Source organism: Microtus pennsylvanicus, chromosome 5, assembly GCF_037038515.1.
Source record: "Microtus pennsylvanicus isolate mMicPen1 chromosome 5, mMicPen1.hap1, whole genome shotgun sequence".
Classification (NCBI taxonomy): Eukaryota; Metazoa; Chordata; class Mammalia; order Rodentia; family Cricetidae; genus Microtus; species Microtus pennsylvanicus.
The window spans coordinates 62,927,487-62,944,436 of record NC_134583.1 but is presented as its reverse complement, the minus strand read 5'-3'; positions in this window follow the sequence as shown (position 1 = coordinate 62,944,436).

The following is a 16,950-nucleotide window of genomic DNA, read 5'->3' as shown; positions in this document are numbered from 1 at the left end:
AAACAGTTCTACCAACTGGGGACCAAGCATTCTGATATATGAGCCTATGCATTTTTATTTATTTATTAGGTGTGTGTGTGTGTGTGTGTGTGTGTGTGTGTGTGTGTGAATGCATACAGGCAGGCATATGCTGATTACAGTGCACATGTGAATGTCTGAGAACAGCTTTCAGAAATAGGTTCTCTCCAGGACTGGAGAGATGGCTCAGCGGTTAAGAGTAGTGACTGCTTTCTTCCAGAGGATTCAGGTTCAATTCCCAGCACCCACAAGGCAGCTCACAGCTGTCTGTAACTCAAGTTCCAGTGGATCTGACTCCCTCATAAAGACATGCAGGTCAAATATCAATGCAAATAAAAAATTAAAAATTAAGAAAGAAAAGAAATAGGTTCTCTCATTTCACCATGTGGATTCTGGTCTTCAGGTTTGGCAGCAAGTGCCTTTCCTTGCTGAGCCATCTCTCTGACTCAGTTTCCCCACTGTTTCCTTCTGCAGTCACAAACATCAACCATCTCACTGAGCTCCTCCATTCCCCTGGCTTCTCTGATTGGATGGGTCACCACCTTCCCTAAGATCCACTAGGAACTTCTTCCTTTTGCAATAGTTATAGAGGCTCAGGGTCAGTACAGGAGTTCAGAGTCTCAAGGTTTTTTTGTTTGTTTGTTTTTTTCAAGAAATAGATGGAAGATCTAAAGTTCCCAGAGAATCAAAAGCAGCTTAAAGATATCTAAGGCAGATTAGAAGACACAGGCTTAGGCACAAGCCTTTATCCTACCCTGTTGGATAAAGAAGCTTGCTCCTAGTCTGGGATCATCCTTGCTCTAGGACAAATGACCTTTGGTTCTTGAGGATATCATCTTGTGCCCCTGGGATGAGAGCAAGTTTATCTCTTCCAGATCACTCTTTGATGAAGTTTCTCTTGGAAACTGATTACTGGGGAGTCCGGGCCAGGGTCTTTAATTTTTAAAGTGTTTTATTTATTTATTTAATGTATATGGATGTTTCTCCTGCATGTATATCTGGACACCACGTACATCAAATTTTAACCTGGTACTTATTGAGACTGGATGAAAAGAACAACAGATCCCTTGTTGTAAGCCTCCACCTGGTTCTGGGACTCAAACCCAGGTCCTCTGGAAGAGCAGCAAGTTCTCTTAATCACTGAGGTGTCTCTCCTGCCCCTTATTTATTTAGTGTGTGGTATACATGCCATGGTATATATGTGGAGGTCAGATAATAATTTTCAGAATTGAATTCTTCTTCTGCCATGTGGTCCCCAGGAATCAAACTCAGGTCATCAGGCAGAAGGTGCCTTTTCCTGCTGAACCATTCCCCAGGCCTGGACTGGGATTCTCTTGAGTGTGTGGAAGCTGCTTCTCTGGCAGGAAGCTGGCTTTAGGCGATCAGCACCGTGGACAGCGACCACTGCCCCGTCTAGATTATTAGAACTTTCACGCAGGAGGTCTCGAAAGGGTGGCTGGTCACCACAAAACACGATTCAGAATCTGAAGACGGATTCAGTGCGGAGGACGAAGGAGCTAAGGTGACACGCTCCAGCCAGCCTAACAAGTCACTACGGATAAAGCCAGCCACAGTTAAGCTGCCTTTGTAACTAGAAATGGCCATGTTATTTAATGACTTATATAGAGAGTTGCCATACATTGAATTAGCCAATACTGAATGCCATCTCCCAGGTGAAGTGTAGAACTTTGTTTCTGAGAGCATCTGGTGTGACGGTCTATCAACTAATCCATACATGACTACACAGAGTAGATTTGCTGACCTTGAACTCAAGACTAACTAGAGCATAACTCATGACCGAATAAAGTTTATTTAGCTTCTTGTAAAGCAACATCATTATCTCCTAGATGCACTTCGGTACAGTTTTTCCATGGGGGTAGGCACTGCAAGCTGCAAGTGGTGGTGCACACACATGTGAACATGCCCCCATGGGGAGGTGGACAGAAATCGAACAACAGTGGCATTAATGAGACTATAAAAAGGAGGATTTGCTTATAGTATGGGAGCTGCTGACAAGAATGTCCCCCTATTTGACCTTGATCAGGAGGCTGTATGGTGAACTACTCAGATATGTGCGAGTCTGTGCATCTCCCTACAGGTACCTCAGAACTGAGCTTAGAGTTACAAATATATTTCAGAGATTAAAAGAATTTGCAAATACGGACATTGTGGGGGATAGTTAGTATTGATTTTATGGTCTGATTTTATTTCAAAACAAGTATTTTGTGTTCATGTGTGTGTTAGTTGTGTACACACCAGCAGGATGGTCATATGTGGTGTACATACATACATGTCGGCTGCACACCACAAGGGGTGTATTGTGTGCGTGTGTTAGAGGACTACTCTGTGGAGTCAATTCTTTCCTTCTGCCTTTATGCGGTTCTGGGGACTACAGCTCTCAGGCTTGTGCAGCAGACATTGTTAACCACTAAGCAATATTGCTGGCTTCCATCTAGTTAAAAAAATGAAATGCACTTGAACTCTTAAAATGTATCCCCCAAATCTACTTTCTTACATTATGTATTTATATTTTATGTATGTGTGTGCTTATATGGGTGTTTATGCATTTCATGCATGCAGTACCCATAGAAGCCAGAAGAGGGCGTCAGAGCCTCAGGAACTGGAGTGTGTGTGTGTGTGTGTGTGTGTGTGTGTGTGTGTGTATGTGAATGTGGGTAGTACACATGAATATGAATGCGCATGCATCTGGAGGCCAGAGATCAATTTCAGGTGTGTTCCTCAGTCACGCCTACCTTAGTTTTTGAGATAAAGTCTCTTATTAAAGTGGATCTTCGAGCCTCAGAATACATCTCTCTTCTCACCCTCAGTACTGTGGTGACAGATGCCTTGCTATTTTTAGCAGTCACGTAGCATTTCCAACACTTGAGATGAGTGTGATGGCACACACCTTTAATACCAGCACTCAGGAGGCAGAGGCAGGCGTGTCTCAAAGCTCAACCTGGTTTATAAAGCTAGTTCCAGGACAGTCAGAGCTACTCAGAGAAATCCTGTCTTGAAAGACAAAACAAAACACCCAAACAAACAAACAAAAAGCCACTACCCCCAAAACAAAAACAAAATACAACCAGACATTACAAACACACACACACACATACTAAACCTTTTTTTTTTTTTTTGCGATTGTGTCTCCTAGAAACGTTAGAGAAGCCACCTTGAAGTCCTACCAACATGGCCACCTAAACATGAGCTCGACAACCGTATCATCCATGGACATATGAAGGTGGAAGGGGAAGCTCCCAAGCCCGCAGCTGGGGAGAAAGAACCACAGACAATTAAGGGAGAAATGATCTTTCTCAGACCAGGTCTTCTTGACCTACAGACATTTTCCTTCTCCCATTCAGCCGGTAATTTCCTGTGAGAATGTGATACAGATGAACTACTTTTCTGTTTAAAGTGAAATGTTCCAGGATTTCCTCAGAGTGTCCTGGTTAGGTTCTTTCCCCCTCTAACTGAATTCAAAATACTTAATAGGGGCTCTCAAGTCTTGACTTTTAAAATTCTAGACCAGTTGGGAGGTGGTGGTGCATGCCTTTAATCCCAGCACTTGGGAGGTTCCAAAGCTACGTAGTAAAATCCTGTCTCAAAAAAAAGAAAAAAAGAAAAAGAGAGAAAAGAAAAGGAAAGAAAAAAAGAAAAAGAAAAGAAATTCTAGGCCATAGTGCTATTGATACCCACCCCTATGTTGCACAGGATACAATTAAGACTGTATTAATCTAGGCATGGTGGTGCATGCCTTTAATACCAGTACTCCAGAGACAGAGGCAGGCAGATCTCTGAGTTCCTGACCAGGCTGATCTACAAAGCAAGTTCCAGAACAGTCAGGCTGTTATACAGAGAAACTTGTCTCGAAAAATAAAACCACGACAAAAGACTACATTTATCTCTGAACATTAAGAGTCCTGTCCAAATATGCCCAGAAGATGCTAAGGCCATGGAGAGTGGAGATTTACAGCGCTGATGGGCATATTTTAAGACTGTCGCCAGGCAAAGATGGAGAGAACTGTACTCGCTACACAATGCTGATCACAAGACATGATACAAACACCTTGGGAAAGAGTTTGACATTCTTTTATGAAACTATATATGTGCTTAACACAAAACCCAGCATTCATATCCCTGGGCAGAAAATTGTACATTTATATTTAATCAAATTTCTGAACATCGATGCTCACAGCATCTTCCATAGCACTAAACTGAGAATGTTTCAAGTACCTCTTAGATAGGTGATGAGCTTCCTAGTAGCGAGACTCAACTCTAAAGTTTATCCAACCAGCACATGTTTCCATTTATATGACACTCACTTTTGGTACATATGTATGTGTGTGTAGTATGTGTGTGTTCACGTGTTGTAGAATATTATTTTAAGATGCATTACTTTTGTTTATACTGTGGGACATTTCTTTAATGATGCAAAGATGTGTTGTATTCTTTTATGTTGCATTTGTTTAACTCTTTGAAACTGTGTTACTTTGCCTGTCTAAAATATCTGATTGGTCTAATAAAGAGCTGAACAGCGGGTACGAGAGCACCCTCCAGTTATACACCTGTTTTCTTTGACTCTGGCATTCTTAGCATATGGTCATCATCCTCAGGATGGTATGATGGCTGTTGTATTACCAGGCCTGAAAAGGGGAAGGAGGAGGAGGAAGAAGAGGAGAAGGAGGAAGGAGAGGAAGAGGAGGAAGAGAACAGGAGGAGAAGAAGGAGAGAAAAGAGGGTAGAGGAAAAGGTAGCATAGTGCATATACCAAGATCAGAAAAAAAAAGCTTAGGTGAGCCTAGTGGCACCTGCCTTCAATCCCAGAACTCAGAGGCAGAGGCAGGTGGATCTCTGTGAGTCTGAGGCCAGCCTGGTCTACATAGAGAGTTTCCAGGCAGCAAGGGCTAAATAAAAAAACTCTGTTTTAAGGAAAAAAGCTCTCCCAGAACCCCAGAATTTTTTGCATACTTTCACTCCCTGTCAGTCCCTAGAACTAGGTCCGGCTATTCCTATAATATGTGGGGAATGTGAAAAAAAAGGCTTTTCTTCTGCGTACAGTGCTCTCTCAAATACAACCAATACTCTACTGGAAACCATGAAGAGAAGGCAGTCATCAGTGAGGCCTGGGCCGCAGGAGGCAGGTGTGGAGAGTGATGTATCTTTTTCACAGTGTTATTTAAGCCAGCATCTGATGTAAGTGACCATTTTAGCATTCTACCACACCGGTCTGTGCAATGTGCGATAATATTTTTGTCTTTTGTTCAGCTCCTCTTACGTAGTTTTCTGTCGGTGCATTCAATCCTTTCCAATCTATTCAACAGCATTGAAATTTTTCTGCTACTTTCTTTCTCGTGTAATTAGAGAAGAGACATTGTTTCCCCCTTTCCCTACTAGAACCATCTTTCTTAGAGTCTTCTGTAATCTTACACAGTCTAAACTGGTGATTCCTTAAACCTTCTGTGATTTTCTTAAGCCATTCTGTGTTGGAATTTCCATATCCTGGCTCCCTTGTCAGGCTTTAAGACTGAATCTTACAGTCCAGCCAACTATGTCTTCCAATAGATATTTGACCAAGAAGTCAAGTAAACACTGTGTGTGTGTTGTGCACGTGTGTGTGCACGTGTGTGTGCACATATGTGTATGCTTTTGTGGGGTGTCAGAGATAGGTATCACATGCCTTCCTTTACACACCATTTTCCGGAACAGTCTCTCATTGGATCTAGAGCTCACAATTTTGGTGAGACTGGCTCAGCAGTAAGATCTCAGGACTCACCTGTCCCTGCTCCCCAAAACTTGAATTTCAAATATGTGCAGTAACACTTCACTTTTATGTGAGTCTTGAGGACTCAAGTCCAAGTCCTTACACAAACACTTTTTCCTTTCGATAGTCTGGGCAGCCCGGGAACTGCAAGTGACTTTTTTCATTCTTATACTTAGTTACTAACTTGGAAATCAAATTCTAGCTTGGAAATGGTGTTCTGTATTATTTTGAGGGTGTTGCTTCATTGTGTTTAGCCTCTTGTATTGTTTTGGATGAAATTCTGATTTTTCACTTGATATGTGAGTTATTGGCCTTTTTTTTTTTAATTGTGGTTTTGTTTTTCAAGAAAGGGTTTCTCTGTGTAGTCCTAGCCCTGGCTGTCCTGGAACTCACTCTGTAGACTAGGCTGGCCTCAGACTCATTAGAGATCCACCTGCCTCTGCCTCCCAAGTGCTGGAATTAAAGGCATGTGACATCACTGCCCGCTGGCTAGCCTCTTTTTTATTATAGACATTTGTGTGTGTGTGTGTGTGTGCTATGTATATATGAGTGCAAGTAATTTTGCCTCTCTTAGAATGTTCTTTGATGCACTCCTGTGTCAGAAGTACTTGCCTACCACTCAGGAGACCCTGGATTGAGCCCCAGTACTGAAAAAAAAAAAAATAGAATGTGTCTAAGGAGCTCGTTTTACTAGACTTACCTAGATCCTGCCAGGACTGTAAAACACACAGACTCTAGGACAGCCCCCAAGGATCTTGTACTTGGGCGCCATCTTCTGAGACCCTTGGCCACTATTTGCACACTCATTGTTACTTCAGTGTTCCTGTGGCTGAGCAAGACCCAGCTGCCCCCACTTAAGCTTTTTCTCCCTGAACTCTAGGATGCTGTCAGGTTCTTTTAAACAATTCTCTCAATTCTCTCAATCCCCCCCCCTCCTTTTTCTTCCTCTCCCTCCCTTCTCTCTCTCCTGGAAATAGTATTCTTTATTTTGAGGGTGTTAGGAATATTTCCTAAAAACGAGCTCTCCGCCAACGCAAATAATCCCAATCAGACCTAATCAGACCAAATTAAAAGATATCCACGTTTAAATGGACGCCTGTGTTCCCCGGTGGCCTGGGGGGGGGACAACATAAAGCCACTGGCATGACCACTGAAGAGGAAGAGGGAAGACCACGTGTTTATTTTCTGGGGTGCAGTTTAACTAGCCTGTGGGAGTGGTCTTGACCTGGTAAGTTGTCAAGGTTTGGCGGACTCCCTTGACTCTCCCCTGGGGAGGGGTCAAGGTTTGGCTGCATAGCCGGGGGCTGGGATTACAGAAGACATGATTTCATTGTGTTTAGTCTATTTTGTTTTTGAATGTCTGATAAAATTCTGAGTTTTCACTTTGTCTGTGAGTCTTTGGCCTCTTTTTTATTATAGTGTACCTGTGTGTGTGTGTGCATGTGTGTGTGCCTGTGTGTGTGTGTGTGTGTGTGCGCGCGCGCGTGCGTGTGTGCATGCGTGTGTGTGTGTGTTCATATGTATACACCCATGTGTGTATATACCAGTGTGGATGTCACACATGAGCACACACAGAGGGCAGAGGGCAGCTTTGGTGCCATAAAAGCCATCCATCTCCTTTGAGACATAGTTATCACTGCTCTGAATCTCAAGAATTAGTCACGGCTGGCTGGCCAGTGAGCTCCAGGGACCCACTTGTCTCTACCTCCCTAGCACTGGGACTACATGAGCATGGCCACCATCCAGCATTTTCTCATGGGTTCTGGATGAGAAACTCATACCTGTGAGGCACGCTCTTTACCGACTAAACCATCTCTCTTGCCTGCTTTCTTTCTGCTTCTGTTGGACTCTTGTAGAATCTCTCCATCACTGGGCCTCCTCTCAGCCTTCCATGATGGCTTCATGTCTTCTGTGTACTCTCTCCCTCTCCTTTTGGTAAATGTTGGTGTCGAGGAGAAGAAAGGTTCTATGTCTTCATTGTGTTGCTAGAACATTCTCTATCCTCCAATCTCACTTCTGAATCAGGCAACTCCCCCTGGCTCTTGCTTCATCCCTGAGTGGTGACTGACAGTCCCTTCTGTGTTTCCGCTGGCATTTCGGTGTTCTGCACTTCTTACCAACTTGCTACATCTGACACCTCAGTCAGCTCCTGCTCCTTGTCTCAGGCTATCTTCTGCTTTGCCCAACTCCCAGCATCCACTCTGGCTTTTCTGGAAGATGCCAGACTCATTCCCAGCTCAGGCCTCCTCTTGCTTCTGTCTGTAGTGGTGGTTCAGATGACCACAGCAGTTTCCGGTTGGAGTGTGCCCTTCAAAGAGGTCTTTCCAATGCTCTATACTTGGTGTTACTATTTATTTTTAGTCTTGGAAAAAATGTACCGCTTTTGCTTAAGACTTATTTATTCATTTATGTGTGTGTGCACGCACCACGCGCATGTGCAGGCGCATACACCTGTGTGCAGGCACAGAAACCAAGAAAGGATATCAGGTATCTTCCTCAATCACTTTCTCACCTAGCCTTCTGTGGCAATCTTCCCGTGAATGTGGAGCTGATATTTTCTGGGCTAGACTGGAAGCCAGCAAGCCCTAGTGATCCTTTTATCTTCACTTACCTCTCGGAGCTGGTGTTACAGAGGTACTCAGGGTATCTGGCTTGTAATGTGAGCGCTGGAATCTGTACTCCAGTCCTCAGGACCATACAGCAAGCAATCTTAACTGATGAACCATCTCTCCAGCCCTTGATTTTGTTTTTCCTCAAAGCACTTAGCAGCACCTAAAATAACAATACATATTTATTTCTTTATTTCCGCTGTTTATCACCAACATGGGGAATACTTTGTATTTTCATGGCTACATACTGGAATCTTGAGCAGGTACCTAGACGAGCACCCCAGTGATTGTTGAGTGTGTACACTTAAACAACTCTCACAGTGATCTTAATTTTTGTAGGAAAAAAAGCAGAGGTTTTATGTTTTCTCTTTGGGTGGAGTTTCAGTGTCTCTCAGGCAGATGGAATTCTGTTGAATCTTGGGAAGACTCTAGAAGGACCAGGTGGTCTCAGGAGTGCCAGGAGGAATTTGTCCTCTATGACTTCTTCCCACATCCCCCCTCCTGTGTGGTCTCAGAGACCTGGGCGTCCTCAGACCCAACAGGTCAGCTACCTTTGCAAGTGCCAAGATGGCATGCAGTTCTTAAGGAATGAGGGCTCCATAAGCCACCCTCACCCTGTTTGCTTTATACTATTAGACAACGTTATTTTGGGAATCCATCCTTCTTTTAAAAAGTTAAATGTTATCTTTATGCTTTGTTTTACTTACTTCTTTTTTTTTGTTTTTGTTTAACAGGGCCTCAAGTAGCCAGAACTGAACTCAAATCTGCTGTATAGCTAAGGCTGCCCTAGAATTCCTGATCCTCCTGCTCCTAAGTACTGGAATCACAAGTATGTGCCGCTCTGCAGCTAAATGTATCTTTTTTCTAGGCTTGTGTTCTGCCACTAATTTACATCTTTGGCCCTCTTTTACTTTTAGTTTCGAGTCAGAGTATCAATAAGATGCCCAGGCTGGCGTCAAGTCCATCTGTAACAGAGTCTGGCCTTGAGTTTGTGATCCTCCTACCTCAACCTCCTGAGGAGTTGAGATTATGGGAAGGCAACAGAGGCCAATTCAAGTGCATCATAATGGAGGTTTTTTATGTTGGAATCATTTTAGATTTGAAGAATTGTAAAAAAGAATACAGCAAGTTCTTGTCTTATCTTTTCAGCTTCCCCTAATATTAATCTCACATAACTACATGTCCTTGTGGGCTTTAGCTGTCAAGCTGACACGGCACAGAAATCACTTGAGAAGACAGCCTCAAATGAGGAATCCCCTAGATCAGAGTGGCCTTTGGGTGTGTCTGTGGGGGATTGTCTTGATTGTCCCCATGGTGGGCACCATTTTCCTGGGAAGATGGCCGTGGACTCTATAAGAAAGTCAGCTGAGCATGAGCCCATGAACTAGGCAGGAAGAAGGGTTCCTGCTTCAAGTTCCTGCTTGGGTTCTGGTCCAGACTTTTCTCAATGATGGAATGAAATAAGCTCTTTCCTTCATATATTAATCAGGGTTCTCTAGAGAAACAGACCTTATAGGAAGAGTCTATGCATATATGGAAAGGGGGTTTATTAGAATAGTTTACAGGCTGTGGTCCAGATAGTCCAACAATGGCTGTCTCCCAGTGGAAGGTCCAAGGATCCAGTGGTTGTTCAGTCCACAAGGCTGGATGTCTCATCTGGTCATCACTATACACTGGAATCCTGAAGAAGTAGGATCTAATGCCAGTGAAGGAACGGACTTGCTACTGAGGGCAGGAACAAGCAGGCAAAGAGAGAAAGCTTCCTTCATCCATGGCCTTTATAGGCTGCCGGCAGAAGGGATGGTTCATATTAAAGGTGATTCTTCCCACTTCAAAAGGTCTGGATCAGAAGTGGATCTTCCCATTTCAAATGGTTTAATATAGAAAAAAAAACCTCCAGGTGGCCCAGCCTTTTGAATTTTAGTTAATTCTAAACATAGTCAAGTGGACAACCAAGAGTTGTCTCCCCCCACTGCCCTAAGTTGCTTTTGGTCGGAGTGTTTCACCGCAGCATCAAGAATGTGACTGGAATTCCACTGTACCATGGAACACTTGTTAGACCCATGAAGAAGTTCCCATTGGTATAACATTTATAATACTTTGTTTTGTGTTGCTACTACAGAATGCATGACACTGGGCAATGCTTGTGCACAGAGGAAAGAGGTTTATTTAGCCCATGGTTCTGGTGCCTTGACAGTTCTAGCTGTGCAGTGGCAGGTGGCAGACCACAACACAACAGGAAAGCAAGAAGGGACACATACTATATGTGGTAACTGCTCTTAAAGAAACAGTCCTGTCATACAAGATGCAACCCATTCTCTCCAGAGAGGCAGGAATGCATTAAGCCCAGATGACCTCCAACGACCTCCCACTAGGCTCCTCCTCTTAAAGGTTCTACCACCTCAACACTGTCATACTGGAACTAAATTTCCCCACACAGGAACCTTTAAGGCAGTGGTTCTCAATCTGTGGGGTGTGACCCTTTGGGGGGTCCAATGACCCTTTTACAGGGGTTGTTTAAGGTCATCGGAAATCACAGATATTTATGTTATGACTCATGACATAACATGTAAATTTATGTATAACAGTAAAATTACAGTTATAAAGTAACAATGAAAATAATTTTATGGTTGGGAGTACCACAACATGAGGAACTGTATTAAAGGGTGGCAGCATTAGGAAAGTTGAAGACCACTGCTTTAGGGGATAAATCAGATGCAAATCACCACAATACAAACAATCAAAGTCTAGATTTTATTCATATTTTATTCTGGAAAATAGGGTGCATCGAGTTCTTCTGTTTCCTGGTCTTCTCTACCTTGTGATGTTTTTTCAGCCTTTCTTTAATTTTCCTAACCTCAGAAGGCATTTTAAAGAGAGTCTTTCCTCATATTGACCCTAGCTCATGGTTTGGGAAATAAAACAGCAATGAGGTGAAGTACCATCTCTAATATGTCCTGAAGGGTACCCTTGATAGCACAGTCCCTTTGGCTATCCATGTGAACCTTGCTGTCTTTACTCAGGCAGGGCCTGCCAGGGCTCTATTATCAAACTATTCTGCCTCCCTTTGGCAATGAGTCATAAACTCTAATTCACATCTCAGGAATAAACATATTTTAAAAGGAAACTTCATAAGACTGCAGCAAGTAGCAAACTGATCTTGCTATAAATAGAGGACAAAAGTAAAAAATGGATAGAGGAACACAAAAGAACACAATTAAAATCTCTTACAGCACTTTCCCAGGCTGCACAAAGTCCTGAGTTTCATCTATGGCATAGCGAAATGACAACAAAGGGTTGGAGAGGTGGCTCAGTAGTAGTTAAGGACGCTCACTGTGGGCTGGCGAGAAGACTCAGGTTCCATGTCCAGCGTCCACGTGGTGTCTCACAAGTGTCCATAAACTCCATTTCCAGGGGATCCAATACCCTCCACTGACCTCCAAGGGATGTGGTTCACAGACATATAGTTGGGCAAAATAAAATGAAAACCACCATCACTACCACCACTACCAACTATATAGATGCCTGTTCATATTATCTAACCCAAATCTCAAGTTGCTCTCAAACTTAAGAGGCTAAAACAACAGGATCGTCTCTATGTTCATGAGCCTGCAGTGTAAGAAGTCCTTGGCTAGGACTGTGGCTTTCTGCACTACTCAACATGTAATGACAGAGCTGAAGGGTCCCCTTCCATGACTGACTGCCCACGTGGCTGGAGGGGTCAGTGTGGGTTGGCAGCTGGTGCTCAGCCAGAATGTTAGGTTTGGCTCCTTTCCTCAAGAGTCTCTCAGTGTAGGCTGGGCTCCCTTACCGTATGGTTACCAGGTCCCAAGGGTGAACTCGCTGAGACGAAGCCAAATGGAACGTATGCAGATGTCTTTGTGCTCTGGCTTCAGAAGCCACACACTACCTCTTCCATGAACTTATTAGTTGGGGCAGCCATAAAAGCTCACCCAGTGTCAAAAAGGAGGGGCTATGGGCTCCAGCTCTTGATAGAGGAGTGTCAAGGGTTCTCGGCGGGCATGTTTATCGGGAAACACAGAGTTTCCCAGTACTGTAGCCTGCAGAAGATTCTGAACTCGAGGGTCACTCCGTTTATGTTAAACAAAAAAAAAAGCACAGAAAGGTGTTTGTGAGTGTTGAGAAAGTCTACAAAATCTACAAGCACCGATGAAAGATTTTCTTATCCAAAGGAAATGAAGGGCGAGGGGTGTGGTGCTTGCTTTTCTTAGCACTTGGGAGGAAGAGGCAGGAGGAATTGACAGTAGGAGATTAGCCTGGGCCACACAGTGAGGCACTGCTAGTTCTCCATCTCCAAATTAACTAATTAACAAAAAAGAGATATTCCCCCCTCCCAGACTTAATTCTGGTCTGTGGAACCACCTTAAATTGAATTCCCTTGACACACCAAGCCTTTTGACTGTTCCTGCGTCATTACACAGTGATGCTGTCCTCTTTTAGACCAGGCCAGTCTCGAACTCACAGAGATCCGCCTGCCTCTGCCTCCTGAGTGCTGGGATTAAAGTCAGGCACCACCACTGCTTGGCTGATGCTGTCCTCTTGGGGTTCCCTTCATCCCTCCCATGCTTACCAAGCGGTTTCAGTCTTGTACTCCCAGCTCTGTTCTCCGATGCAAGAACAACATCTTGCTTAGGCTCGACTTCACTCTCTCGCATCACCACCTTTCTAGGTTGTTTGGCTCCCAGGTTCCTCCTCTACATTTACTCCCAAAGCACATCGGCCGCATGCTATTCACAACTGCGAGCTTTTGCCCATTTGGCTTCTGCTTCTCACGTTCCAGCTGCACACCGCCTTTCCTGGCTGGCAGACTCCTATACATCCTTCAAAACTCTTCCTACATTGAAATATTACTAAAATTGAACACTACTTTCTGGATAAGTGTGGGTTATCTTCCTCATCTTAGTCTGGCTCAGATGCTATAGACAATGTGAAACAACACACATTTATTCCTGAGAACCCGGGATTCTGGGAATTCCAAGGTCAGAGCGCTCGTAGACTCTGTACCTGCTAAGGGCTGGTTCTTAGGTTCACAGAGGTTATCTTCCCATGGCAGAAGGAGTGAAGGGTCTCTCCTGGAAATCTCCCATGATCCAATCTTCTCCCAAAGATCCCTCCTCCTAATGCCGTCACATTGGAAATTATGGTTTTAAATATGGGCTGGCAAAATGTCCCAGGTAAAGGTGCTTGCCATCAAGCCTGAGTTCAATTCCTCAGACCCACAAGGTACAAGGAAAGAACCTACTTCTACAAGTTGTTCTCTGTCTTCCGCATGTGTGTTGTGGCATTATGATAACACCAATAAAGATATAATAAAAACTGCAGATCATGAATTTTGGAGGTGCAAACACATTCAGACCACAGCACCTCCCAAATGAATCTCATATATGCTTCAGGATTTCAGTTTTTAATGTCTGTGATTGTATCCAGATGCCGCACCATCCTGGTGTAATTTGTTAGCCAGAATGCCCATTTAAAAGGACTAAATTAAATCATATTTGTCGTAGACTTTTTCTGTAATCAGACATTGATTACAGAAGTGATTAGCTAAGGAAGAGCTCTCAGAGGAGACTACTAAGAGGCCATATTAACTTTCCAGGGCTGTTGCAAATTACCTGAACTAATCAATATAAAAGATGAAAAGTTTATTTGGGCTTACAGTTTACGAGGTTTCAGTCCATGACTGTTGGCCCTTATAGCGAAACACATGAAGACAGGGAGTACATGGTGTAACAAAACTGTACTGCTCACCTCTGGTAACTAGAAGAGGGGATGGGATGTGGAGACTCTGGCATCCCACAGATTTCTTCAATAGAAAGTGCCCAGTTACATAAACACTTCCACCTGGTCCTGCCTCATAAAGGCTCAACCTTTTACCAATAGGGCCAAGTGGATAGCCAACTCCCAACACATGGTCAGTCCTTCTGTGGAGGTCATTCCAGATCCAAGATCTAACAAGGAGGGAGCAGGAGAAGGTCAAGAAAGAAGTCAAGTGAAGTTGGGTGTGATATTTTGAATGAAAATGACCCCTATAGGCTCATAGAAGGGAGTTGCATTATTGGGAGGTGTGGCTTTGATGGAGTAGGTATGGCCTTGTTGGAGGAAGTGTGTCACTGGGGGTTGGCTTTGGGGTTTCAGAAGCCCAAGTCAGGCACCATGTCATTCTTTCTTACTGCTGCCTGATGCGGAACTCTCAGCTACTGCTCTGGCACTATGCCCGCCTGCATTCTGCCATGCTTCCCACCATGATGATAATGGACTAAACTTCTAAACAGTAACCCACCACCCTGTGGTCATGGTGTCTGCTCACAGCCATACAAACCCTAGCTAAGACAAATGGGATTAGAACAAGGTCCTGAAAAGAGTCCCTCTATCCTAACCATGAAGAGAGCTCTGGAATATTCACCATCCCTCTGAACTTGTCTCACCTGGAGGTAATGTAGATGGCTTCACACCCCTGCACCCAACATTCATTGGCTGGGAATCCCCAGAAGACAAGTATCTTTTGGCTCCCTGTGCGCACCTTCCCTAGCTTGGCAGCAGCCAACAGGCAGCACTCAGAAGAGACGGATTTGTTTGGCTATCAGAAGGAAGCCAAACATGCAGGAGCTGGAGTCCAGAGATGAAGAAAAGTCAGAAGGCTCCTAGAGGATGACAGGGGCAATAGCCATCTCAGCTGCAATGTGAGGCTCGGGACACGACTTGGAAAGAGAAGCCCATGAGCTGAGGACAGCAGGGAGAACTCCAATGGAGGAAGGTGTTCAACTCTGTGCTGGGGCCTTGGGTCAGTAGAGGTGGCCTAACAACAACATCATCAATAATAACAATAACAACAATAATAATGATTCTTTGTAAGATTTCACTAATGAATTGAAAAGTCTGGGATATTTTTATAGAAAAAAAAATGAAAGAACTAAAATTAACCTAAAAGGAGAAGGAAAATTTAGATATAGAGGTATTAATGGGTAAAAATTTAGAAAACATTTCAACGAATTGTCAGGTTGATCAAATAAATTGTGCAAATTCTCAGAGTCTTTGAAGACATGCCATTTACATGATTTAGAGGCAAAGAAAATAGGAATTCTTCACAGTTGGTTAAAAAGAAGTAGCAAATCTGAGTAAAACTTGCCAAGGACAGTAGACAGACAGACAGCCCTCCAAAAATACACACAGACATGAAAAAAGCACCCCTCACTTGTATGTGTGGGCACACACACACACACACACACACACACACACACTTGTGTATTTTACCAATCAATCTGTAGAGATATCTCCAGCCTACACTGGTTTTCTTATATGAACTTAAAATTATGATAAAAGATAAAGTAATGCATTTAATATTATCAATAAGGCACCCTACATGAGATGTAGTAGCCATTTTTCAGTTTTGCTTTTCTATCACTGAGTAATCTTCCTTTGAGGGGAGCCTCACTGGAGGTGGGAGGCCATTTCTCATTCTAGTAATGGCTGCAGGAAGGTGAAGCTCGCTTCTCTCAGTTCCAGCTGCTAGGGACCAGACTTAAGCGCTGCTGTCCAAACAGATGTCTCCCTTGGGCTATCGTGATGAGGCCGTGGCAGGAAGAGTCCAAAGACAATGACAGGTTATCAAGGGTATTTATGGTGGCAGCAGAGTCCAGCAGTGTGACTTCACTCTAATGACAGTACTGGTCTTGGGGGAATCAACTTTATTTTCCAACAATGACATCTTAAGCAGCATTTTCTAGAGCTGGGTCCTACCTGTGTTTTCTTCTTCGGATGTGCAAACCTATTCTCAAGCCTTTCTGACACTCTTCCAGTGAAATCTCAAGCCCACGTTAGCAAAAGCAACTTACACTGTCCCTGTGTTAGTTACTTTCCCCATGGCTGGGACGAGGCCCAGGGATTGTGGGATACAGTTTGTTATTGCAAGGAAAGCATGGTGCCGGGGCTGCGGCTCCAACTGTTGCATGGGGGAACTTGTGGCTTGGCTTCTTTTTGTTTTGGCAGATCAAGAGCGGAAAATTAGATTAGAAATGAGGCTGACCTGTAACTGCCATGGTGGGCCCCCATAGCTCTACTTCACCAGTTAGGCTTCCTGTCCACAAGGTTCTGCAACTTACCAAAGTAATGCCACCAGCTGGGGACCAAGTATTAGAAGACACACATGAGCCTGTGGGGGACATCGCACACTATTGTAGCTGATGTTTGTGCCCTCAGATGGGTAGATAAGACCTAAAAGGGAAGGAGTGCAAGCTCATTTTTGTAGGCACACAGAAGGTGTTTGATGAAGTTCAAGACCATTTCTGATAATGACCCTTTCTGAGTAGGAATAAATGGATACCATTTTAATGCAATGAATAATATATATCTCAAGCCCAAGAACAGCCCGAGCTTAATGGTGAGGTACTGTGAGCACAGCCATTAATGACAGAAACAATGAACGCTTTTCTACTTTATTTTATTGTTACAAACAGAATTCTGGAAAGACAATTAGACAAGAGGAAGATACAAATGGGATTTAAGAAAAGGCAAGATTATTATCTCATGCATCAGTATGAATTC